The sequence below is a fragment of the Pleurodeles waltl genome, chromosome 3_1 (assembly GCF_031143425.1).
Source record: "Pleurodeles waltl isolate 20211129_DDA chromosome 3_1, aPleWal1.hap1.20221129, whole genome shotgun sequence".
Taxonomy (NCBI): Eukaryota; Metazoa; Chordata; class Amphibia; order Caudata; family Salamandridae; genus Pleurodeles; species Pleurodeles waltl.
Window position 1 is genome coordinate 91961945 of NC_090440.1, and position 26589 is coordinate 91988533.

Here is a 26589-nt window from a genome sequence, read left to right on the forward strand (position 1 = left end):
ATAAGTGCCTTTGGAACCAGATGATTTGTTTGTTTTTCATAGACGCAAATAAACAAATGTATTGACAATGAGGAATATTTGCCAATGCTTGTTGGTTTAGTCTGCTTGTGGAGCAAAATTCAGTTTAAAATGCCAGCAACCAGTCCTCAAATTGATCTGGGAAAAGGACGGATATTATGTCTGAATACTATCATCTATCCAATTAGGCTGACAGAGGTTTCCTGCACCTCAACAGCCGGTCTTTAAAGTTTATGAATGGTCACCAATTAAAATAGGCCTCACATATGGTCCTCTTTTAATTGTGTGAAAGAGTGGCCAACCAGATTACTGTTGTCGCAGCGATCTGATTGATGGCTGTGTCTACGAATCAACACAGGGCCACGTGTTAGTCCAAAATTGGTAGCTGCCATCGGAATAGGACCTTGACAAAATTCCTATCCTCGAATGTAGGCTCCCTACTGTACATGGGGTTTTTCAGTGTGTGGTAGACCAAAGTGAATCCTTCGAAAAAGGGAGCTTTGCATTGCGAATCATTTTCACTTACTGCGTAGTGGAAAAAAAGCGAAGAAAATCTTATTTACTGATCCCATCAGTTTGATGCTAGAAGCTATCAACCGTATTTCTACGCAAAGTGCAGATATCCAAATGAAATAGAAATAGACTAGAAGATACTAAACATCTCACACTAAATAATTTGCCACTGCCCAGTTGGAGTATTATTTGTGGAGCCACCCTCTATACATTTGTGCCATGTTTGGAAAAAACAAGATGGAGGAGACATTTTTACAGAGAAAATGTGATCAATATGATCTTGCGACCGCGTCATGGTATGTAGATTTATGTGCATTTCTCGCTTACACTAAGGGACGCACATAGATGGGCACCAGTAGAACCTCCTTTCCCCCTGTTGGAGTTCGACTTGGAGCAGGACTCCTGCAGTGCATGCAGACACCCCCCCTGCCGCAGACCACCACAGACTGACGCCTATATAAGACATGAGCACTGATGTACAGAGAATTATATTCCTAGCCTTAATTTAGGATTAGAAATGTAACCTTTTGATTTCACTAAAAGGCATTTTAAGGCCAAAGTAGGACAATATGTTCCATAGCCCATATGGGTGTGTAAGTGGGCATCCGTGTTTTGGTGGAATGCTGACATCAGAAGATGGAACCAATGCATCCTATGATTGGAGGGCTAGGATTGGAAAGACAGCCCACTATTTGCTTTGACAACCTTGCCCTCATGATTAGTAAATCTGCATGCAGAAATAATGCATTCACCCATTGGCAAAAAGCAAAGTTCTCCTTGTGTATATGCATGTTTGCAATCTGTGTATCTTGCCAAATACATTCCTGGTTTTGGCTTGAAATTATTAATGCCATGTTGTCATTTGGATAATGACTGGGCAGGAATGTCTCATGCATGGTTCAAAGGAACATGCGCCCCTGCCCTACGTTCTCCATAGCTAGTTTCAGAACCTTTCTGTAATATTTGCCTCAGTCCCTCATGAATCATGCATGTATGGTGATCGTTTGCAATATTGGACTGAGACCCATACCTGGGCTCTGTGGTCATGAGAGGCACACCAAATAGAGTGAAAGCAACTCTGGAATATACTGTTTGGGGAGGCAGCAGATAATCATAGTAGTGGAGACAGGCTGTTTCCAGTCACGTATATGGAGATTGTGGCATACCTCTGTCTCCTCCTAAAGTAAGGGTCCTGCCAGTCCCTTTCCTCAAGTTCTTCACTCCATCATGGTGATCATGGATGACACATGAATGTTTGCACTGTAGATGTGTGTCAGTGTAAGCATGGAGACGAAGTGACTGTGCCTGCATACTTGCATTTGTGTAGGGTGTGTGTGTGTGTGTGCGTGAGTGACAGCAGTCTATTTTGCATCTCTGCCAAATGATGGGCATGTTAGATGCAGACCCTAGAACATCCCCAAAGTAGTTGGAAGTGAACCAGGCACCTGTGAAAGGATGGAAGAAGACCAAAGACACTATGAAATGTAAGGACAGTCCCTGCCCTCTTCCTGCTCCAATTCTCCTCAGAGAAGGGCATATACATATTGGGTAACAGCCACACGAGGGAAGGCCAGCTCATTTTGTGCCATTTGTCCTGCAAGCCCCAGTTAGGGATCACCCAATCTATTCTGTTACCTGCAATATTTATACAATGACATATGGCTGAGTGTGAGATGAAACACACTGCTCTAACGCTAGACAGAGCTCAACAAGTCAGGCTGTGGAAATACACAGTTTTAGTCTACAAATGTAAACTAAATATGAGGTGCCATCCTCTTGTCAGCAGACTGCAGAAATCTGTGAGTTCCAGGGTGGTGCTTTTGGACAGTCTGCTTGTTACTCAGGAGAGGGCTATGACCTGAAGTCTTGCTATAATCTTGCTAGGAGTACTGCTGTGAGGTGGCTTGAATGGAAAAGCTATCAAAGAGGAGACAAGGCTACTGGAGGTATTCCCATAATGAAGCACCATCTAGTGGATCAACCAGTGGTCCTCTCACTGGTGGGGGTCTGTAAATGAGAAGAAGAGTTCCCCATGGACAGGGATAGTGGTTATTGCAGGACTAGAAAGATGGGAATGAGTAGGTTCAGAAAGGCACAGAACAGACAAGTGCGGCTTCGGAGGCAACAATTTGTCCTTCTTTTACACGAGTGGTGAAGTCCATAAAGGGAATGATTAGTCTACCTAAGATCTTAGCTGGAAGGGGAATCTCACTTGGAGAGCCACTTTGTAGCATATTGCTTTTCTGCAAAGTCTCCACAGATTTGTCACCTTTTTCTGGACTCCATTGTTGGTGGTGTTAGAACTCTGTATACAGTGACATTGCTAATCAGTGCCACAGAGTGTGCTCTGGCACACAAATGGTATGAGTAAAATTGGTTTCACTCCATTGATCCATTTAACTGTCCTGCAACAATGAAAAAATGCACCAAACTCCACAGTTAGTGAGGGTGTGGCATTATGCAAGTTCACATATGGTGAAAGATATGGAGTGATTGACCAACCCTGTCTATCATTATTCAGGCCAGCAAGAGGCGCTCAGTGCTCCTGGAGCTGTGATATGGTGAAGGAGAAGTAAATCCTCAAATCCTCAGGCACGTCCATTGGGCGAGACGCGCCTGAAAGGGCTTGTACACTACTGGTAGGCCACTGCCGGAATGCGTGGATGTGGCAGAATGTGATGAAGCCATCCACTGCATCCACAATTCCGAGTCAGCATCCCCCCAGGGTTTTTATGGATTCACGCTGACATGTGCCCTAAACTAATCGTCATAGTTCAACCATGTGAAACCCCCAAAATGCATTTGTGCCTTGCGTATGATGTCCAGATATTTGAAAAGCGCGATGGTCCTGTCAGGAGATTTTTCACAATAGATTCTGGCATATATTAAAAATGCAGACGTCCAGTTATCCATCGTAATCGGCACCCTGGAAACTACGTGCTAGCTCCCATTCCTCCTCCTTGGAGCCCTCCTTAGCCTGTATGTCCCTGTGGAGTAATTTGAACACATCTACGTATTCATGTCGGAAAATGCTGGATTTCGTTTTTTCCGCCACGTGAGAACCCAAAGGCATCGCAACACCCATATATGGGAGCCGCTTCCTAAGCCCCTCTCCGACCTTGTCCTCACCATCCTTGCCGTCACCCTTCGAGGTGTCCCCCATGTCACTTGCAGAAGCCACAGTCTGGACTGCCTGCGTACGGTCCCCCACCTGGGCCACGCTAACTCCAGGTATGCCAACCCCTACTGACTTGCGTGTATTTGGCACAACCTTCTTTTGACCATCGTTCCAAACTGACCACAATTCTCCCTTACCTTGAACCCGGGGAGTCTTCCCCTTAGCCGATGTCAGAGATGGACGAGCCTGTTCCTCCTCGCATAAGGTCATCTTTGCCTTTCTTCTGACTGCCTTCACCTGCAATATAGAAACCGAAGAGGGAGTTGCGCCGCTCTTGCGACCTTCCCCTCTCCCACCTTCGCTACTCACCTCGCTTTCGCGTATCTCTCCCTCTTCCCATTCTTCCGGCTCATTCTTGTAATCCAGATCCACCTCCACTTCATCGTCCATCTCACATTCGTCGTGCACACCTTTCGCAGCCAACGCCTCAGTCCATTCATCATGAGCGCGTCCCTCACAGTGTCCGCCATACTTGCACCCAGTATGTTCCTGCGGTGTAGAGAAGGCCGCCGAAGACCCCTCTAGCGCTTCAGACCAACGTACTTGGGCCGTGTGCGCCCCCTTGGCACCACCTATCTTCCGCCAGTCTCTACCACTAACATTAACTCTTCCCGCCACGCATGGCCGTATGCGCCACTCGTGTCCGTCGTACGGCTGGACCGCTCGGCCGCACGAGCCTCTTGACTCACCTCCCGTGGAACCCACAACCAAAAGCCCAACCTAGACCCACGGCCCTTCGGTCCCCCCAGTTCCTCCTTGCCTGCCTTCCTTTTCGGGTGTCGTTCCCTGTCTAGAGCCTCCTCCCTGCCCTTGCATAGCTGGGCCCATCTTTCCTTCATCTCTTTGACCACCCTCCTCTGTTCCCTAATCCTTTCCTCAATGTCCACCGGGACCAGTCATGTGCTGCCGGCTGCTCGGTTGGCCAGCCAGAAAATGCTTCCCTGCATGGGCCCCTAGGGGCCCTCAAAGTCCCTTGCCTCTCCTCACCAGCTCACCCCACTCTAGTCTTCAGGTTGCTGTCCCCTGGCCCCCCATGCCCAGCCTACCTGCACACTTGGACTTCTGTTTGGTGAGGCCCCTTTGGCCCCAGCCTTCTTGGCCCCCACTTTCCCTGCCTGCACCACTGGGGAGGGGCTGGCCTGGCTACAAGGCCCAGCCACCTGGCCTGCCACGCTGTCAATGGGGGCTCCCTCCGTGGGTGTGTTGCCTTCTGCCATTGGGCCTGCTCCTGGCCCTTCCCCGGTGTGGCCCTCCACCCCCCCAACTAAAGAGGCATCTATCAGGGGCCCAACCCCCCCCCTACCGAGGGAGCCGCACTAAAGGGGCCCACCACCCCCCCACCCCCACTGCTTGGTGAAACTTTACTGCATCCCCTCCCCACAACAGACTTCCTTTGTTTTGCCCTTTGGGGTGAACCGCACACGGCCACCGGCAGGGCGTGTAATTCCGACCCAGGCCTGGTCTAACACGCCAGGCCTGAGGAGGTCAGACTGGCCGGCTTTGTCGTAAAAGGCGAAACACGGCCCTCACAGCAGCAGCGTTGTGGCTCTGAGGCATGGCGCTGCAAGGAATGTGAACCTCCTGAACTCTACCTGCCCCATGGGACCGGTCAAACTTTCCAGTGAACGAACATGCTGGTGTGAAAGAGGCCGGTCCCCACACCCTTCTCAATATATATACCCCTCCCATATCCTACCCCATGCACTCACCAACCAATCCTGCCCTCCCTCCGTCACTTCCCTCCCGAAAGCTCCCTTGGAGAGACTAGACTACGTCTGCTTTCCACGGGGCCCTCCATTGTTAGCTGTTCATAATGTAACGAGTATTTTAACACTCAGGTGCTATGTTTTACACTTTAGTTCCGCTAGCTAAAGTCATCCTATCCTTGTTTAGTATAAAGTGTGATTAAGTTATCAATCAAACAAATTCTAGGTCGTGGCCTACGTTTCAAGAATTATTCCCCTATTTTGTGATAGTTGTCTGACATACAACACTCACATCAGAATGCCTGTCGCATGATCAAGGCCTGTCAGGGCCAAAACACACTGACGCCTTTTCTGTTCTGCCTTTTTTGCCAAAAAGACTGAATAATGATTGATTACCCATCACCAGGAGTGCCGCCCTTGTTCCTTGAAGTAACCCTGTGGCGCATGATAGTTGATATTGACACGCTTGGGTGCGGGCGTACAGGCGCCAGCCAGCACACACCCTGTATATATATATATATATATATATATATATATATAAAATCAGTTGATCCACTTAGCTTTAATAAATTCATATTCATTCTTTAACATTTCCCATGACTGTAATACAGCACATACTTTGTCCCATCCAACGGGTGCTACTGATCTGGAGTTGCAGGGTACAAGGCTCGGGCAGCAGGATGAGTAACAGTGGCAGCCGGTAATTTTAGGAGGGAGGGTGGGACGCACATACACATACACACTCACAATCACACTCATTCATTCACACACGTGCGCACACACACATCTATTCACAACACTCATTATCAAGCATTCAAACATACTGGCATGCACCAGTCATTTAAAAACACACACACACACACTTTCCTTCAGCTCAGCCTTTAAGGTCCCAGGAGGGTTGGGGCTGCTGTCCCAACTTCTTCATACAGTGGGATGGGGTCAGTGAGCCTGCTGACCCCACCCCATTCTGTGACAAGGTGTCAATGATTAACACTCTCCCTGGACGCTTCAGAGCTTAAACCTGAGGCACCCAGGTCAGAGACAATGGGTGACACTTCCCTAGTCACCGAGAGGGAGGGCCTCAAAGCACATTTGCTGAGCTGAGGAGGTCAGGCCCATAGGAGCTGTGACCTCTTCAGCCCAGCAAAGTTCAGCTCAGGCAGCCAGGAGGCTGTGCAAATAGCGAATGCCTAGCTCCTGGCTGCCTGACCTGAAAATGAAGAGTGTCTGTCAGGCTGGCCTTTGCTCAGCCTAACAGGCACTCTTCATGAGAAGCAAAAGGTCAGGGGCGTGGCCCCTTAGCCCCAAAGGACGGGCCGCGGCTGACGAGTAAGACTTCTTATTCTCTTTGATATGTTTTCGCCCAGTTAGTAGCTTCGCTGCAGCCCCCATACTCTGCCTCCGTGTCTTCATGCTGTGATCAATTTGCACGTCACAGAGTTCCTCATTGCTGCGACCTGGATTCAAAATATAAGTGATGGTCTTATACAAATTGCATGTTCCTAACCACTTTTGTATTTGTATTACTGCTGTTTTATTCAGATGTTTTGTTTTTCAGTGCAAGTGACAACTTATAATTTGCTTGTGCACATCTTAAATTAAATGTATAGTTTAAAATACAGTATCAACAGTGTTTCACCATTTTTTGCATTTTAAATAGATTTTAGATTTTCTAAAGAACTCAATGTGACTGTGTAGTTTTTAATGCATTAGGGTTTTGAGTATTTGATATGTCATAGCTTAACTTGCCTCTGTTATATCTTATGTCACAAAAACCTTTTTCTTCATTATCGCATATAAAATCACTTCCAGATATAGAAGTTCTGACTATTAATTGTACAAAAAAGCACTTTAAATAAGTACTTCTCAATGCAGTGTTATAATGTGCCTATTTGTCAAAGCCTCTTAGTTAGAGAAATACACTTTTTTGAATTTTGAAGAGACTTTATCACATTTTCATTAAGTAGCACAAGAGCCCATCCTTCGGTGTGTGTGGACAGTCACCAGTGGCACGTGTAGCAACATTATATGTTGTAGCACACAGGATAATGTGCTGCATTGCTAAATATTTATTAGGTCCCAAAGGTGAGACCTATTGGCTATGCCAATGCTTGTTTCTTTCTGTTTCTGCAATGGGAGACTTCTGTTAACCCCATTGCACTGCTTTTTTTTTGTGATGTTGGAAGGAAGAGTAGAGAAGAAAAAAATATGACAACAAACTTTTGTTTACACATTATACAATATTAGTGTATTATTATGCACCCACCAATATATTTTGAGATTAATTTCAACTGTTGAAAAGTGGGGAAGCAGGTTTAATATACATGAGCATACTTGCCAATGTCATCTGGGAGATTTCCAGTCAGCCTCATGTTCTTTAGCCAACATGGCTTTGCATGCTGATATTTTGAGCACCAACATACAAGGTAAAACCAAAATAACTCGTCCCAGTTATAAACCAGGCTATCTGAAGGCGGCACGTGGAAATGAGGCAATTTGGCAGCAATACCTAAATTCTAAATATAACTATCACTATATATATAAAATCAAATGTCATCAGTTTGAAGACTTTTGAACAGCGAAAGGTTGTGTTGGTTTTGCAAGGGCTCAAACTTGTGATGTGCAGATTACACACTTGGCATTACAGCAAGCTGAGTATTTTACCAGAATTGGAATCTGTTACCTGCAGGTGACAGATTTGTGTCCTTGTTGCATTAATTGCTGAGCTATATTAAAGGCAAAGTAATCTGTGGCAGTCAGGGTAAACCGCTTTTTTGCAGAATGCTCATTAACAACTTTCTGACATGTAATCTGCATGTTACAAAGATCTCGCTGCAATTCCTAGATGTACTTGGATCCCATTCTGGCTTCTGGAGGTTGGACAGAAAATCATGGTTTTCGCGTGTCCCTCTCTCACTTGCGTCAGGCTGGCGTTTTATCAGACAGTGAGTTGCATTCTGGTGCTGGGAGATTTTCTTTCAACAGTGTTGGCTGTGAAAATGATGGCACTCTATTAAACTAAACCTATCTGAAAGTGACACACATGATATTGTGGTGACTTGTAACTATGGTAAGTTTCTGCAACAGATGGGTAACCACATCTACTCATTTTACTGGCATTTGGAATTGCAATCTACCAATACACCATGCACCATAATCTGGTGCATTAACCCAAAATGCTATTTTCCTGCAATTCCACATTAAATCTTCTGATTATATAGTTGTACAGCTGTAACAGGCACACTAAACTAACAAGCAATTTCACTGGCAGTGGAAGCAGTGATCCTCATACTACACAGGTTTATGCCATAGAAGCTCAACCTTCTGTGCTATATAATTCAGGCTAGACCAAGTAACCTGCATGTCAACAGTGTCAACTCACTGCTACCTCAACTTAGCCAAATGTTGACAACACACAAGAGAGTGGCATGCATTGGATAAGGGTTAAGGGTGTTTACTCCTACTTAACACATTACTATAACACTTTAGGGTACATAGATGAAAAACATGTGCATACCATATTACATGTGAATTGTTCAGTTAATTGAAGCTGCTAATATTACTTTGCTGAACAATATTCATGTTATCAACCCCTGAAGAAAGAAAAGAAGCTGAACTGGTCACTCTGTAATTCAAAACTGTGAACCTGTAGGTTGATCACTTTTTTGCAGCAAATATGTTGCCAACATGAATAGTTTTACTAGAAATATAGGCTTGCTTCAATTTCACACTAGAATGTGTTGTGCCAAATTTCCAAATTCCACCCTAGGCATTTAGTCCTAGGGAAGACCCTTCACTCTTATCCCCGCCCTGTAACCCTGAACCTGACTCATTTTTGTGAGTCTTTAAACTTATTTTTTCCTATTTGAAGCACCACTTACGTTGGGCAGCCTTTTTTGTATATCAACACAAGATATGTTTTTATCACCCTTACTTATTCTTTTAAATTTAATCTGATAACAGATATACAGCTTTTCAAAATACTCAAAACAGGAAACTTAAGGCCAGAGTTACAAGAAAGTGGTGCATCAGCTGTGATGTGCTGCTTTTCTTACGCCCCCCTTTCCGGCAGCTAACCACACCATGGTAGCACTGTATTTACAATGCGGTGCACACTAGGACAATAGCGTCATTATTTATGACGCTATTGTGGTACTCTGCAAGATTAGTGCCATAAAAAATGGCACTAATTCTGCAAAGTAAAGAGAGGCCCATTGAAAGTAGTAATGGGCGAGTCATTTTAACTCCTGCTCTGAGCAGGTGTTAAAAATTATGCTTATCATGTATTTGTCGAAACACAGACAATTCTTTGATGTCTGTAGCTCCTAAGAGATGGTCACTGTGAATGTGCCACCTCTGCCCTTCTCTTGACCCCCACCAGCATGAGATCTGTTTTGGTGGATTCTCCAGTATCTTGAAGAGACATAAATGGGGGAGTTGCTTGGCATGCAACAAAGCTGGCATAGTCTACAGCCGAAGCGATTGTTTGCATGGCGGCAGTCAATGGATGTCGAGACACGGAGTCTGTCGGGTTGCTGTCCTTTCTCTGTATGTGTATAATGGTATATGAGTGTTCTTGAAAATGTGCTCCTCATTGTTCAATCAGAGGAGGCATCTATCTTTGCTTTTGGATTTTGTAATAGTGTCAATAACGTATGGTGGTTGGTGACTATGTCATTTTTTCCATAGATGAAGATAGGGTAGCAATCACATGCCCAGACTATTGCTAGGCTTTCTTTCTCAGGTTATGAATATGGCTTATCAATGTCCAAAAGCAGATGGCTTAGGATACAATTTGGCCACAGTACAAAGTTATGCAATATTGTGCTAGAATGGATAATAGGCCTAACAGGCTGGCTTCCACTGTGAGTTCAGTAAACAGAGCATGTCAGTGGCACTCGTATGTTTCTTTTTATTTCTTGACATGTGTGTCCACACTCCTGTGCTCACTGAAATGTTCATCCTTGTTTGGTTAGATATCTGAGTGCACTGCTGACCTTGGCCTAGTCCTTTATGTACCTGGAGAAGTGACTGACTATTTCTAGGAAAGAGAAAACAACACTGGCATCTTTAGGAGCTGGGGTTTCACCGAGAGCCTTGACTTTATCCAGGTCTGGGCAAATTATTCTGTTCGAGATTATGGCCCTCATTCTGACCATGGCGGTTTCTAACCGCCAGGGCAGAGGGCAGAGGAAGCACCGCCAACAGGCTGGCGGTGCTTCCGGGGCAATTCTGACCGCGGCTAGAAAAGGGGAACCGGCGGTTTCCCGCCGGTTTTCCCCTGCCCCAGGGAATCCTCCGCCATGGGGATTCCGACCCCGTTCCCGCCAGCCTGTTCCTGGCGGTTTACACCGCCAGGAAGAGGCTGGCGGGAACGGGTGTCGTGGGGCCCCTGGGGGCCCCTGCAGTGCCCATGCCACTGGCATGGGCACTGTAGGGGCCCCCTAACAGGGCCCCATTAAGATTTTCAGTGTCTGCTTGGCAGACACTGAAAATCGCGACGGGTGCAACTGCACCCGTCGCACCCCAGCAAATCCGCCGGCTCCATTCGGAGCCGGCTTCATCTTTGCTGGGGCTTTCCCATCTTTGCTTGGTTCTGTCCTTCCACTGATGTGGCAAATACAGGATGTCGTCACTCTAGTGATGACTGCCCTGATGGCTTCTTGGAATATCTCTGCTGATGCAGACTGCCGAAGTGTCATGTTTTGTGTCAGAATAGCCATAGATGTGTTGTGAATTTGGTTACATATATTCGTGTAATTCTAGGTTGGCGGTAGCCTTTGCTAAGGCTACCACCAAACTACAATTACCACCTGAGATCTCAGGTGTTGGTCCTCGAGACTGCTCAGTGATGCCTGCTGGTAGAAGTTCTTGTAGTTCCTCCTCTATTACTTCCTGTAAACGAAACAGTATGCTTTGTGATGCTGGACCACCGGATTGATGTTTTCGTTTATGTGTAACTTCACTGGAAGTTTTTCATTTTTCCTAAATTGTTGAATAGTTTTAGTTGTTGTTGAAGTACGGGTTGATCTTTGTCCACCATGTAGAAAACAGCAATTAAGTTTAACTGCTCCACAATCGATAGGCTGATTGGCCAATTTATCACACGCATGTCAGCTTCAGTGATGCGATCGTTGTGTGCTAATGTCACATTGAACTTGTCAAAGACCAAAAGTGGTTCTCTGGCTATCCACATGTAGACCCTAACATCTGCTTGAGTAAACCCTGGCCTAGGGTTAATCGGCTTGTAGTCAGCAGCACACATGTAGTTTATGCTCCGCTGTCCAGGATGAAGTAAGCAGGGTGATTACCCATCATGAGATTTAGGTGGCAATATTTCTTCTTTGTAGTGTGCTCATCAGCAACCATAAATAGATACTAATCCTTCCACTGGAAGTAAGCTGATAGTGAACCCCTATGCAGTTTAAAATCTTGTTGACTGTCTTGTAGTGCACGATTTTGAGCAGGATGTGGAGGAACTATGATCTTCTCTCTGGCAGTCCCTGTGTAGTTGTGTGTTATGGTGCTGTTTGGTGATTGTCTTTGTTTGCTTCGTTGCGCATTTTCTCAAAGGGACTGTCCTTACCACATTTCTGACATTCTTGCCCATGCTGACATCCTTCAATGATTGATATTTTGATGGCTCCTTCATGAGAGAATCTTTGGAATTCACGGTATTGAACCGCGCAATGGTGGCGGGCAATGAATTCACCAATCAACTCCCCTTTTTCTTGTGACATTATGTAAAGGTTCATCACTCATAGTTTACATTCTTTTTGGATTAAATGTATTGCATTTGACACGTTCCTTACTTTTTGATATGTAAAGGATTGAGGTGGCAGCAGTTACTTGAGTATCTAGTGGATATCTTTGTCTATTGTGTTGTTCATTGTTGGCAGCATCTTGGTTTTCATCTTTCTCACCAGTGATCTCAGTGAAATCCTCAAAGTCATGTAACCTTTCCTTTCTTTTGGGCGCCATCTTGCTGCTTGGTTTATTTGATGAATGCACTTGGAGTTGCTGAATAACAGCAGAGATTTGTTTATTTCTGTCAGTAGACATATTTCTGTTCTTTTGAGTGTTCCTTCACTTTCTTTGTATGTTTATTTTGTTTATTTATTTATTACTCTGTTTCTGCTTTGGCGATTGAGGTGTAATTCTGCAGATTTGATGGTTGGCTAGTGTTTTACTATGAATTGGTTCAGTCCAAAATAGCCACCGCTGCATTGTTGTACAAGTGGGGAGGTGGGGAGGTAGACTCCCCCATGTGCTCCTGCCAGGTCATTGTCCCCAACCATGCTGTGTCACTTTTGCCTACTGTCTGTTGGCCACCTCCAGAAGGTGGTATCACCTGCCAGGCTAGTCTGCCCCCACTCTGCTCTTGCAGCCCATGTGAGACAGCTTGCCAAACATAACATCCGGCTTACCACCACATTTGCTGAGCCCTTGTTTAGGTCTCACATACAGACTTGTGGAAAGGCCCATTGTGTACAATACGTATTGGGTGAAATACCAATACACAAAGTAAGCTTTAGTAAAGTTTGGAGCATTATTAGTTGCCTTTCTTGTCTCTCATATTTATTTGTTTTTTGTTCTATGGCTCCCTTCCTCTTCTTGTGTTTGTCCCTCCCCCAAAACATAAAATATTTACCCTCAAATTGACTATATGACTTGTATCCTTACACAGCTAACATTAGGGATGTACTTCTTTTCATTTTATCTCTGCAGTCTGCGTCTGTGCATGTGTTTTCTTGCTCGCTTCCCTGTGTCCCGCTTCTTTCCTCATAACCCCACCACCTTTGCCAGCTCATCCGTTGATGCCCCTTTTCATTACGCAAGATTTCTTTCTTCCCCTTTTTGTTATATTTCTACAGACTGTTCAAGCTCCATTGCTCCCACCCCTCTCTGGTCGATGTTGTTGCTCCCTGCCGCTCAGCAGTGTTCAGTCGCTTGCCTGCCTCCCCTGCTCATATGTTGGTTCTCCAATCCTCCTCATCTCATTTTTTTATTTTTTTTTACTTTTTTGGAGGCTCAGGCAGCTGCAATTTGTTCCATTTTTATAATGCACTTTCACACACCTTTTCTTCTGTTATATTTTTTAATTCATCACACCAAATTTGCCATTTTTGAATAGTAAAATTAATTTAAAAAAAAGCCATAATGTTCACTGCAGCATCTTGACATATGATGTTATGTGTAGTGACACAGGCATGAGAAACATCATCATTTTGGCTTTTCTGCTCCTGCTGTTCAGCACTGGCAACAAGCTTTTTTTTTCTTTTTACCGATGCTGTTCAGCTTTAGCAAATAGCACTGGCAAAGCCAACAGGTTTGCTAATGCCTCAAAGGTGAGACTGTTAGATTTTCCAATATTTGCTTGCTGTTTGAGCCTGTTTGTGGTCAAAGTTTTGTTTCGATTAATGATACTTGGTCCACATATTAACTGTTTCAGATTTGTTTCAAACTAGTGTTTTTGGGAGCATGTGTACACATTGCTTGCCACTAAAACACTGTGCAAAAAATGCGTTCTGAAGAACAGCTATATAGCATTCCTGAATTCTTATTGTCTGAGTTCTAACAAGTGGCCCGCAAATAACTTTATGGGCATATTTTATGTGTAGACATTAATGGGTGAAAAAGACAGAAAGACGATGAGCAAACCTAAGATTGTACACATTACTGAAAAGTAGGCATAACTCTGAATTTAACAAGGGGTCATTTGTACATTCCCTGCCTCAAGATGTCATAATCCCCAATTTTGTGGGGAAATCTATAGCTTCTATATCTATAGCGTCTATAGCTTCTATATCTATAGCATCCATAGCTTTGATCCACTAATGCAACTGTAAGAAGTCAATATATGGCAGTAGGCTCACAATATTTTGTGTTTCAGTACCAACATTGCTTCTATTACTATTTGAAGCTAATACAATTTGTTTTCCTAAAAAGGTGAAGAGGAACCAGAGGTCGGGCGTTCCCTACCATTGCTAAAGTTAGAAAAACCCATAGTACCATTCAATTGTGAGGCGATTTCATGAAAAACTGTCATGGAAACATTCACATTCAGTGCAACCTCCCACATCTCAGGGTCATCGTGTGATAACATCAAATATCCAACAACGCTTCCTTCTGCCCCTCCTTTGGTGAAAAAACAGGACTGACCACTTGTGGGATGACCTACCACACGAGAGGGAAAGACAAGAGATGCAGCCATATTAAGTATATTTAGAACATAAGTGTTTCATTAAAATTTGAAAAGAAATATATTTACAGCTTTAAGCTTGATGCTTTTCAGCAGCTAGAGAAAAGCAGCAACCCCAGGCATGTTTAAAAAGTTTGACACCCAAGATGTGACTTGCACTGACTTTCATGACCCACAATACCCAGTAAACTTGAATACCCAGTAAACATGAATGTAGTGCTAAAAAGCTTTCCATTCCTCAAACAAACTTCGTTCTCCAAAGTTCCCTAAACAAAGCATCACTTTGGTAGTTACAGCTTTCTGTTCTGGAGCCCAAGGAGGAAAACAAGCAATGCATCTATGAATCCCAACTAAGGTGTTATTTTTAGATTTGCACTTCAGACTTCTAGTGCACTTCCATTTGATTCACAAGGCGGGGCCACCTTTACATCAGCGGCCGCTGGCACATTGGGGAATTGCTGGCAGAGCTGCACCACTTTCCAATCACCACTGGAGAGAACCATTCGTCGAAGCAAGGGCCTTAAACAACCACCAGCTTAGCTACTGATACCCAAACCCTTGCCCATTAGCCATCTGTTTCTGCTTCCTTCCATCTACCCTCTTACAGCACCTGCCCTCAAGATCATAATTCACTGCCTACTCAGAGCAGATCATAAATGTGAGGGTAGTTAGGGTTAGTCCCCCTGGAACAGAGAAAATGGTGCAGACTTTCACGTGGAAACTGGGTTCGCACACTTGTTTTCAGTTCTGGGGCAGTGCTTAATTTGAGCCGGTGCTTTCTGGTGCAGGGCACCAGCACTTATTTTTGAGGACCGGTGCTTGTTTTCTGCATCAGGCAACTACTGTGAGCAAAAGACACATATGGGAAACGAGGAGGAAAAGAAAATCGAAAAAGCGTCGCAAAGGGAGAGCTGAAGGGGAAGGGAGTGGCTGTAAATGGATTAAAGAGGCCCGAGATGGCTCGCACATTTAAATGCAGAATCTGCGTGTTTCAAAAGAGAGCTTTGGGCACCGGCATGTTTTTATTTACAAATTAAGCACTGTTTTGGGGGGATTCATTTCTAATTCCATGCTTCTGTTGGAATATTACTGCACTGTAACATTAATTTTGAAAGTGAAATGTGCACAATGCAAGTACTGTGCAGCTCATAATCAGAACCCTAGTGGGTGTCATTGGTGACATTCTGACTATTCCTCCATATTAGTTATCCTCCCATAGCATAGTCCTTAACATATTCTGGATGTTCATACACAATAGTGTCTATCCATTGCACAATTACCTCTATAGTTGACCTATTATGGAGATCTGATGATCTTACCTGGCCATCTCTCGCACTGCGATGCTGCATCTGCTCCCCTTTGCTCCTGGATATCCGCTTCCTGGGAGACAACTCCCCAGGGGACCTACATCATACAGACGCTTGGAATGCTTGTATCTCACTTAGCAAGCATGTTGGCGACAGCCTCACTGGCACCTCGGTTACGCCCTACACTCCCTAACTAACCAGTTACATATCTGTTGGTAAGCAAGAGTGAAAGGAGTAGGCCAAACTTTAGCAATATTCACCCACATACATCTAGTAACACCATATCAGGACAGTATACAAGCTGGAATTCAAGATGGGTTTAACTATACTGATCTAGCAATGTCCTCTAGTTTGAAGCGTGATGTGATGGAGACATTTGATGAACTTTAGCATTGTGAGAGTACTGTGTCCATTCTGGATGTGACCAAAACATCCCTTAATTGGAATTTCTTAACATCTAGCCAATTGAATCTTAGAAGGGCATAGACTGCACCTGTCTAGATGTTGTTTGTAATTATAAGATTGATTCTACAGCTCCTTAAAGCTGTGGTACTATATGTTAAAAGAACTGATCAGGACAACTAGGTCATCTCTGTTTCACAGCAGGTATGCCCAGACTCTGTGTCCTAGGACTTGAGCTGCAGCTCACGGATGGGCAGAGATGTAATCTGGTCACTATGCTGCTGGCTTTGGAATCTGGGGGCCTGGATTTGAATTCTGGTTGCAGTGCATAACAGAAATCATGTGATTCCAATCAAATCACTCGATTTCCCTATGCCAAAATCTTTAAATATGTGAAATGTAGTTGTAAAAAGTAATGTAATTCAAAAAGTTACATTTATACTTGATATCCAAACACCCACTGAAGTGTCCAATATTCTGTTTCTCCTTAGGGTTTGCACTTTATAAGTATCAATGCAAAAATATAGATAAAGCAAACATCCGAACATATGAAGGGTGGCTTGTGTTCCCAGAGACAGACAACATGGCCTAGCAATTTGGACCAGACAATCATTCCATCTATCATTTATTGTTCCTTTCAGAGTTGATATCCTCAGATGTTGATTGTGTAACTCGCTGTGCTGCTGAACTCAAGCTGCATCTCACTGATAAGGCCCAACATGGCTGAAACGTGTCGAGAGATGCTTGTCCTCCTGTACAGAGGAGATATGCCCAAGCAATGTGGGCTGGACTCTCCCTTTGTGGGGTGAGCCAAGACTAATTTGCATATGAGCAAAAAGAATATACTAGAATGCATGAAACAGGAATTATAAGTGTGTGAGACCCACTGCATGTTTGTTCTTCTCAGAAAAGCCTTAGAATATCTTGGAGACTCTGGCTGTGCGACTGGCAGAGTGTCATCTCTCTCTCTCTCTCTCTCTCTCTCTCTCTCTTTTTTTTCAGTTCCAAATACCTCCATTTCTCTTTATGAAAGAAACAGCAGTTCCAGTCTGGAGCCACACCTGACACTGCGGCATAATCAATAGGAAGCCACTTAGGATTCTAAAGGCGGGAAAAGTTGGAGAAAGTGTCTGCGTTGAGCAACAAGGCTTCTTAAAATACATTTGTCTGATTTCTGTCTGGCACCCTGTCCGCCTATTTTTTTGTGCAATTATAGTGCAAACTTTGCCCAAGGGCATTGGAGCACTTTTTATGAGAACCAGATAACATTACACTTTTCTTTGTATAGCCAGCGGGAGATCAAAGTGATTCGCCCGAGTCGCAGAATATCGAGCCAAGGTTATTCACTTCCAAGGTCGGCAGCTCTGGAGATGATCACGTACCCTCCCTAGGTGGAGATGGGCTTCACAGAGTGAACCAAAGGGGTGCAGTTGCACCACTGCTTTAAATGGGCACTCACTGTTGGGAACTGAGCACCTGCACTATTTTCATTTGAAAGGGAGAGCACCGGCACTTCTCAGCACTGGTGCAATGTGTGCTCATAATTCTCTATACTAATCCACCACTAATTCCTCTTGGGTTCCGGAGTAGCATGCTACTTGCCGAAAAGCACTTTAACGCCTCGCAAGGGGTAGTAAGCGCTATATAAATACAATTACAATTACAATGGCTTTATTGTACTAGCACTTTTTTCAACAGCAAACAGGTACTCTGGTGTAATGAGTACCTCAACTTTTATATTTCCATTTAAAGCACTGAATTGTGCACACCATAATACCACTAAATGACACTACTCCATATAACGCTTGATGGTCACTTTTTGCTGGTCCTGGTGGAGTGTTGTCAGTGCTTAATTTGTGCTTGTTGTTTCCAGTGCGGGCGACAGCACTTATTTTTCTGCCTCAAACATTTACTGCGAGCAAAAAACACACATGGGAAAGACGCAGGAAGAGAAAAACGAAAAAACGTCACAATGGGAGAAAGCAGAAAGCTGCAAGAGTGAGCTGAAGGGGCAGGGAGTTGCTGTAATGGATTGAAGAGGCCCGAGATGGCTTCAGGATTACGCTGCCTCAGTATTCCGTGCTGGCACAATTGATTGCAGCAGCCGCATGTTTAAAAGGAGGGCTTTGGGCACCGGCACGTATTTTTTCACAAATTAAGCACTGAGGGTTGTTCACTGGAGGCACATCTTTGAGCCCATTACGTGTGCTTGCTCGTCCTCCTGTATAAGAGAAAACCCTTTTCGCCTTATAAAAACGTGTTTTCAGTTAATTTATATTTACTGCAAAGAGGTCAAAACCTGTTTTCCCACGCTGCACGCCTCTACAGGCATCCAGCAGGCGTGTATACTTTTCTCCACCCTGAATGGTGCTCGGAAGTCGACGGGCAGGCATGAAAACAAACACCAGTGAGCGAGCAGAGTTCCGGCCTACCTCTCTTTCGGTGCCCATCAGCTCACCTCCACTCGTGCATGCCATTCTTTTAACCAGATAACCGGGCGCCAACGTATTTGTTCGTGTTTGCCATCCAGGTGACCTTCAGTCGCTGCGGTGGGACTAGAACTGGAACCGGCTTGTGTGGGCGTAGCTTGGTATGAGAATAGCAGCTTCTCACAATTCTCAAACACACCTACGCCGCTGGAAGAGACTTCCAGTTTCTCTACTGAAAGACAAAAAAGATTAGGGCACTTTGACATTTTTAGATAGAATAATTTTCGTTTGCTACCTTCAGTATTTTTGGCGTAGCTTGGTCAGTTAAATTGGGGACGGGGGTTTGCGGTGGGGGGATTTTGGGGTGCACTTCAGATTTTCCAATTGTCCCATTGGCATATAATATTAAAATACATTATGCCACCTCAGTGGTGACGTTAAAGTGGCACAACTTGGAGAAATGTTTCTATGTGTTTTCATTCGACAGCACACATAGACAATCATCCCTGCAATGCAGGCACCCTTGCACAAGGGTGCCTGTGTTGGCACTAGGCATCAATTTGTGTGCCAGCACAGGAGCCAAGGACAGATCTGGCGCATTCCTGCCCTTTTGTTTTGAAGTAGGGAGGTGCAGCAAAAAGGCTTGGGGCACTTCCATGCGGCAAAACTAAACAAGCATTTACAATGCAACGGGACTCGCGTTTGCTCATGTTAGAGCTGATCGCGTTGTAAACTCCTAACCCAACTTTTCACCTATCGGGCAAAAGTGCATTTATGTACCTAACCCAAAAAAGTGAAATTAACTATGTAAAGCGCTTGACTTCTGCCAAGCGAGATCGCGCTTGTAAATTAGAGAAAAAGAAGTCCACGAGCCCGATGGAAAACAGCGAGCCTCGCATGTTTTCTGTGCTTGGTCGGTGCGCTCGAGGAAGGATAGCCACCGGAAAAGACTTGACGTATGCGTGCCTTCGACTAATGAAAGCAAGCAGATTTTATTAGGCAAGCCCACGAACCAATGAAAAAAACTTACGTGAAGTTGACAGGGCTCCGAGCCCTTTTCTAAATACTAAAGTGTCTTGCTGCGATACGCATGCGCGAGCGCATGCAACGCAGGCTCGACCCTAAAAATGAGGCCCTAAGCGAGAAAAAAAAAAAATTGGTAAAATAAACAATGTTTGTGAAGTCTTTCAAAACAGATAGAGAGAGAGCATGTGTGCGTTTTTATCTGTGTGTATGTAAAAATTCCTGATGAAATCCGACAGACACCTCACCATACCTGACTGAAAGCCCTTGTGCCCAATTATTAACCAGAAAATACATTTATTGGGGGGTGTAAGACCCCCCTGATTTTCGACAGCCATGGGAAGTAGGTTGCAATGCCACCTGACTTGTGTTCAGTTAAAGGAGTAGTTCCTTCGTTGTTTCCAAGAGCCAGTTTACCTTTAAAAGTAAACCCTTGCATATTTTCGAAGCAATATATCTGCTCCATATAAGTATTACAAACTTCCATTTATGGTATACAAGCCGTGATAAAATTGCAAGGGCGGGCAGAACCACTGCTCAAAAAACAAAGCTATATTAACTAACATTTCACACCAGTGCAAAAGAGTGAAATCATTCATTTCACACCATATGTGTTGCTTGCCTGGGAGGAGTAGCCTAAGTTAAAAATGGGGCAAAATGGTCTCACTCTCTATTTGTAGTTGCATGTTAAGAAATAGAGCTTATACGCGTTTGTTCACATTTTAAAAAGAAGCACTGACAAAGCCAGTAGGTCTTGCCTTTGTAATCTACTGACTTTGCCAGTGGTTTTTTGGGCAAGGTGACTGCTGTGGTGGTTATGTCATTATGTAGGTGCTCAGCTACAGAAAGACGTTGTTGTCATCTTCTTTTTTTGTGTGACTGATCAAGGATTACAGCCACCACACAGATCAGCCACTTGGAAAATAAAAATACATTTCGCTTTTGTGAGGGGGCTGGCTACAATTTGGTGCCTGGCCCTCCGAAAAAAGTATATTTAAAACAGAACTGCAGCTGTGGGTGGGCCAAGAAACGACTGGATGCGGTGTGGGGGCGAATGTAAAGAAAGCAACAGAGGATTGAGTGGCAGCACGAGAGAGAGAACAACTAAGGGGTGTCGGGAAGAACCACAGGAGGGAGACAGCAATACAGGGAGCTTGGGAAGAAGCACACGAGGGGGACAGCAACACTGATCATCAGGGAGAGAAGCACATGAATAAGAGACAGCAACAGAGAGTGCAGGGTGAGAGAGAAGCATGAATGAGAAAGAGCAACATAAAGAACAGGGAGAGTCAAGGAGACAGCTGTGAAACACATGCATTCTCATGGAGTGCTTAAGCCAAAAGTTAAAAAGTAGTTCCCTAAAACTGAGAAGTGGAATTCACATGTGAAGCGGCTATGGTCCTACAGAGGGACAAACCCATGATGCACAAGGAAAGCTTTCAAGTAAGAAACAAGCAAATAAGAGTAAAAATAAAGCCAGCCATTGTTATGCAATGATTGGCCCTTATGCACACTGTAAATTCTTGTTAAGCTGACAATAGGTCTTTAGCAATCAAATGGCATGCGCCGTCAGTAGGCTTCACCTACTGAGAGACAAGGCTAAATGTAAGACAAAGTAAGTATTGGTAAGCAGACAGCAAAATAGTGTAAAATCAATTTCATACATGCCTTGTTCCGTAACTACCAAAAATTGTGCAAATTCAGTTTTATTTCTAAAATAAAGAGCAGGAATGGTGCAAAATCAATTTGCTTCAACTTTTGTCAAAAGTTATTTATGGAGATGATTCTCTTTGTTTAAAGCTCCATCACAATCTTAAAATTATTTATATGCAATCGATTCTTCATTCTTGCAACCATTTTACAATCTGCTTTCTCCATGTTTTTAAAAGGGTCAAACCATTTAATATAACATGGACTGGTGAAAAATCTGTTCCAGATTGTGACATCCTATGATCAAATTGTAACTGAGGGGGCAGAGCATGCTGGTCTACGTGATGGGCGTGCATTTGTGGGGCTCTGGCATGGCACAGCTCGAGCATCGAGGCTGATGACATAGGCAACGGACCAGTAGGGTTGGAAGATGTGGCATATCTGTGGATCAGATCCTCTGGAGTCCCAAATTGTCCAATCAGAGTATTTCATCACCTTCTGGTTCACCTGCCTGAGCTGAAGCAATGTCGAACTCTCTCCTCTGATCGGTAAAACCTATTATGGTGCCTCAGTATGGTGCACTGGCTCATTAAAAGGGTTGCCACGTCTGTTCAGCATTCAAGCATTGGGAGCATTCCAATGGGAGGTGAAGTGATCCAGAGTAGAAAGAGGACACCACTTAGGGTGTAGCGCAGGCCCCTCCAACCCCTGCGACGCAGGGCAATCCCCAACCCTTCAAAGGGCCCACAAATCTTAAGTGGATCTTGATTCAGCCCAAAGCCAATCACATTTGTGAGATATGGGATAATCAGGGGCACCTTATCACATTCTGGAGTGGGAGGGGGCGTAATTTTGCATTGTGCGAATGTCACCACTGGTGAAAGTTTGAGGTTCCGCAGGGTGCCACTCTCATGGAAAGCCATGTTCCCCTGTGGCTGATTAGTGTGGTAATGATGTACAAGAGGGAGTAGTAGAGCATTTTGGCAGAGAGATGTGAAGGGGCAGAGAGCCTGGAGAAAACAACTTGGCTAAGGAAGTTCTCGCCAGGTGCAATTGGTGACCCTGAGACACTTGCGACCTGGGAAGCTTCATGTCTGAAGCCTCTGCCTGTTACATTTAATTTAATAATCTGGTATGTTGACCAAGGAAATTAAAGAGATGCAAGGCAAAGATAGGAAATACTTTTTAACTCACAAAGGCCTTCCTCATCCCAGAGACAGAGAATCCACATAGTTCCATCCCCAGCAGAGATTCCTATTCAGAGACCTACTGTAAAGACTGGCATCAATGACATTGAGAACAAAGTGTCCGGAATAGGGTCCAGCGTGGAAGAATTCAAAAGCAGGAAGGCACAGAGAGAGGCCAAAGTGAGGCCAGATTGAGTAAGCAAGAGAAGCGACTGACAAGGCTGTGGGGAGAGGGCTGAGTAGAGGAACAGACCACATGTGCTCTACCAACACTGATATGGCTGAAGCGTGATGTAGAGGTGCTTTATCATGGGGCCAGAGCTTTGAAACGTGTTCCTTGATGTGTCTCCACTCCCTAAATATGAAGACATTGGAACCCTGCTGTTAGAGTTCAAAGACAACTAGAGTATGCCAAATCACTTTACCTCCCAAAGCTAATGGGATTGTGTTATTTGAACTGGGGTCTGCAATGCAGAGGGAAGTCGTCACTTGTGAAGTCACCAAAAGTAGATCCGCCCAAACAGGAGACAAGAAACACTTAGAGAACTCCTTTTTTTATTTTTTTATTTAGGACTCCTTGAGAATACATGTGTTTTATAAGCTCTCTCCTTTATGTGTTGTTTCACCCCTCAAATTGCCACCCCCCAACTTCCCAACCCTGTGTTGCTTCCTGCTCCTCAAAGCTTGTCTGTAAAAGCACAGCAACAGGGATATTTTGGGAGTATGACAGAAAAGATTTTCAGTTTGTTTTTTTGTTTTATCTCCTGCATTCCACATAGTGCATGAAAGAACAAGCTTTAGCACATAAAGGGTTTTATGGCAATAGGAGACGGGCCATTTGTTGCACTCACTGAGCTGATGTCTGAGACAGAAGGTGTACTTAGCATGACACTTCTCTTGGATGCCCATAAATGTGCTTGCTCCCTCAACTACTAAAGAAGAGCAACATTCTGAATCCTGTGGAACGTAGATTAGGCCTTGACACATATTTCCCTTTACATTCTGGCACTTCCTTATTCTTTTTAAATTATTTTTGGAGTTTCCTGAATGAAACATATTTAGAAAATAAAGCATGTCAATGATAAAAATTGAGAACTTTGATTTAAATCTATAGTTTTGAGCTACCATAAGATATGTGGTTGCTTCTCCTTATATATTTTTCTTTTTTTTTCTTTTATTTCTTTAAAGAATACATTATTGACAAAAAATGGCAAAGCCAACAGTTCGGCACATGTATTATAAAGGCAAGAGCTATTGACATTGCCAATGCTTTTTCCCTTTGCATGTATGTCAGGACGAGGTCTACATTGTTGCAATCCAGCCACCAAGTTTTAACAGCTTGTGGACATTAATGACTGATGTTTGATGTTAGTAAGTATCGAGTGTAACCAAAACCATAAGCAAGAAAAGATAAATGAAACCCAATAATGCCAATAAGGAATCATTCAACATATTATTTGCAGGATCTATTCCAAATCTAATGAATGTAATGCCTATTCATAAGGACGTATACTGAATACAAACAAATACAGTAAAAAAGAAAAGAAAATATTTTGACAACCAAGCGTACAAAATGGCGGATTCTTTCCTAACACTCTAAATGAAGAAAAACAAAACCAATGACGATATAATAAAGGGTTGTAAATGCAGGCGCAGCGCCCCCTCCACCCACTAGCAGCAGCAGCTGCAAACCTTTTACTACAAAACGATAATAAACTATGTGACGAGCACTGAGGGGGAGTGCACAGCACTCCCACTCATTGCGCATGTATGTTCGGCCGGCCGTCACGGGCCGGCCAAACACACATGAGCACTGTGCTCTCTCCAGCCCGGCACTGTGTTGCCGGACTGAAGAGAGCAGGTACAGGCTCCCAGTCTGCCTGGGAGCGACCTGGCTGGGCGCTCCCAGCCAATCCTAACGTAGCTCTGAGCAGCGTCAGGATTGCCCGCAGGGCAGGCTGGGAGCCTGTGCCTGCAGCAGAGGAGCGGGGCGGTGGTGGCTGCAGCGGCGACGATGAAAGCAAGTGTTTTTTGTTTAATTAATTACCGTTTCCCCGGCGCGCTGCCCGCCCCTACAAAACACTGCAAGCTGATCCTGTGTAAATGTTCTAGCATACAACACCACTATGACCCACATTAGTTGATGAACATAGCCAATGGTAAGGGTCATGTCAGTGTTGATCCACTCTCCCAACGAAGTAATAGTCCTGTGATAGGTCCATTGATGAAAAGTTCACTCATATGATGACAAACACAGTTTGTACTGAAAAAGCAAGTAGCAGAGAAGTGTTGACATTTCAACTCTATTATTCTTAATTCTCAGGGCAATGCTTTGCGTAAATTATTTGGACCGCGTTGGTTATTGTGAATGGCAAATGTAAATGCTGCAGTGATTTGGTAGCAAGTAAATGGCCACTGTTTTTGTAGAAAGGTAACGAATAGCGATTTCTAGGGATGGATAGATCATTCAGAGGTGAGGTTCTGCATGGCTGGGTACTTGTAATAGTAGTAGTTACTTCATTGCAGAGTGGATCCACACTGACGTGACGCTTGCTGTTGGCTGTTCCTCAAGCTATTGTCATTCACAGTTGTCTGTATTTTTTTTTACTTGGGCTTGTGAGAGTCTACCCCTGGTGTACTTTCAAATTTCACATACACACCCTTATGCACTGACTACCAAAGAATGTGGCCTACAGGAAACATATATCCATCTAGGTGAGAGGCAGCATGCTGTAAATGTGCATGAGAGAAGACTGAAGCCCGACAGGAAAAAAGATTTGCAATGAGGCTGTACTTTGAGGCTACTACCCCCCAATTTCATCTGAAGAAGCTGAAAAAGCAGCACTTCATGCCATTCAAAGGGGCATATTTACAAGAAAGTGGTGCATCGGCCCTGATGCGCCACTTTTCTTGTGCTGCCCTGCCCCATCTCACAACACCATGGTTGCGCCTTATTTGCAATAACGCGCACCATGTCGGTCGTCAGGACAAAAGCGTCAACATTTTTGACGCTTTTGTGGAGCCTTGCTGCATTAGCGTCAAAAATGTTGATGCTAGAGCAGCAAAGCACAGGGAGGCCCATTGATTAAAATGGGTGCATCATTTGAACGCCTGCTTTGAGCAGGCATTAAAAATGACGGAAAAAATGGCAGAGTGAAATCATGTAAATTTCACTGCGCCATGTTTTCGGGCATTCCTGCATCAGAACACTCCTCTTTTCATACATTATGCCTGGTGCAGGCATAATGTGGCGCAAGGGCTTACAAAGTGGTGCAATGCAAGCATTGCGCCACTTTGTAAATACGGCGCAGGAGAAAGGCCTAATTAGCGCCACCTTAGCGTAAAAAAATGACACTAGCGTGGCGCAAGAGTCTTGTAAATATGCCCCAAAGTCTGAAAAATACCAAATTGAAAGTTTTATGTTACCTTCCAGTTGTATGTAATGCACACAGTGCTGGTATACTCTCTTCGTAATCCAAGTCAACATCAATACAGTCTGTTTGTTGACTCAATCCAAGCAGTGGTTCAGCAAGACCAACAGCTAACAAAGTGCCTCCCCATACTAAAATATAAGCTAATGTAAGCATCTCATGGGAAAATGGGTTTCTAAGCTGCAGCATTGCCACAAATACGTCTATGTATGAAACAAATTCAAACATTGTCAAGTTCCTCATTGACCCCTAGTATTTTTGCATTCTCGTGGGAATGCAGGTCTTGTATGTTGCTGAAAGCAACCTCGGTGTTGCCGCCTTTACTGGGTACTTAGTTACAAACTCATAAAGTACTTAAGACGACTTATTGATTCAAATCGTTCACAGGACTCTTCATTAATGTCTTGCATAAATTAGTGTTTAAGACAGTTGAGGTGTCCATCAAATAAGTACAATCTTACAAATGGTTACACATTATTCTTTAAATTGTGGAAATCTGTATTATTTAAAATAATTAATTTAACTGGCTCCAGAGGAGGGGTG

At 44.2% G+C, this 26589-nt stretch overlaps 1 long non-coding RNA gene across 1 annotated transcript in view; it reads right to left on the minus strand.

The window, feature by feature from the left end:
* LOC138285960 (uncharacterized) overlaps window positions 1-18901 on the minus strand; it is a 51346-nt gene extending 32445 nt beyond the window's left edge. Inside the window, exon 1 of the long non-coding RNA XR_011201672.1 lies at window positions 18759-18901. This is a non-coding gene — a long non-coding RNA (uncharacterized lncRNA). The remainder of the gene's footprint in view (window positions 1-18758) is intronic.
* Between the last annotated feature and the right edge of the window lie 7688 nt (window positions 18902-26589).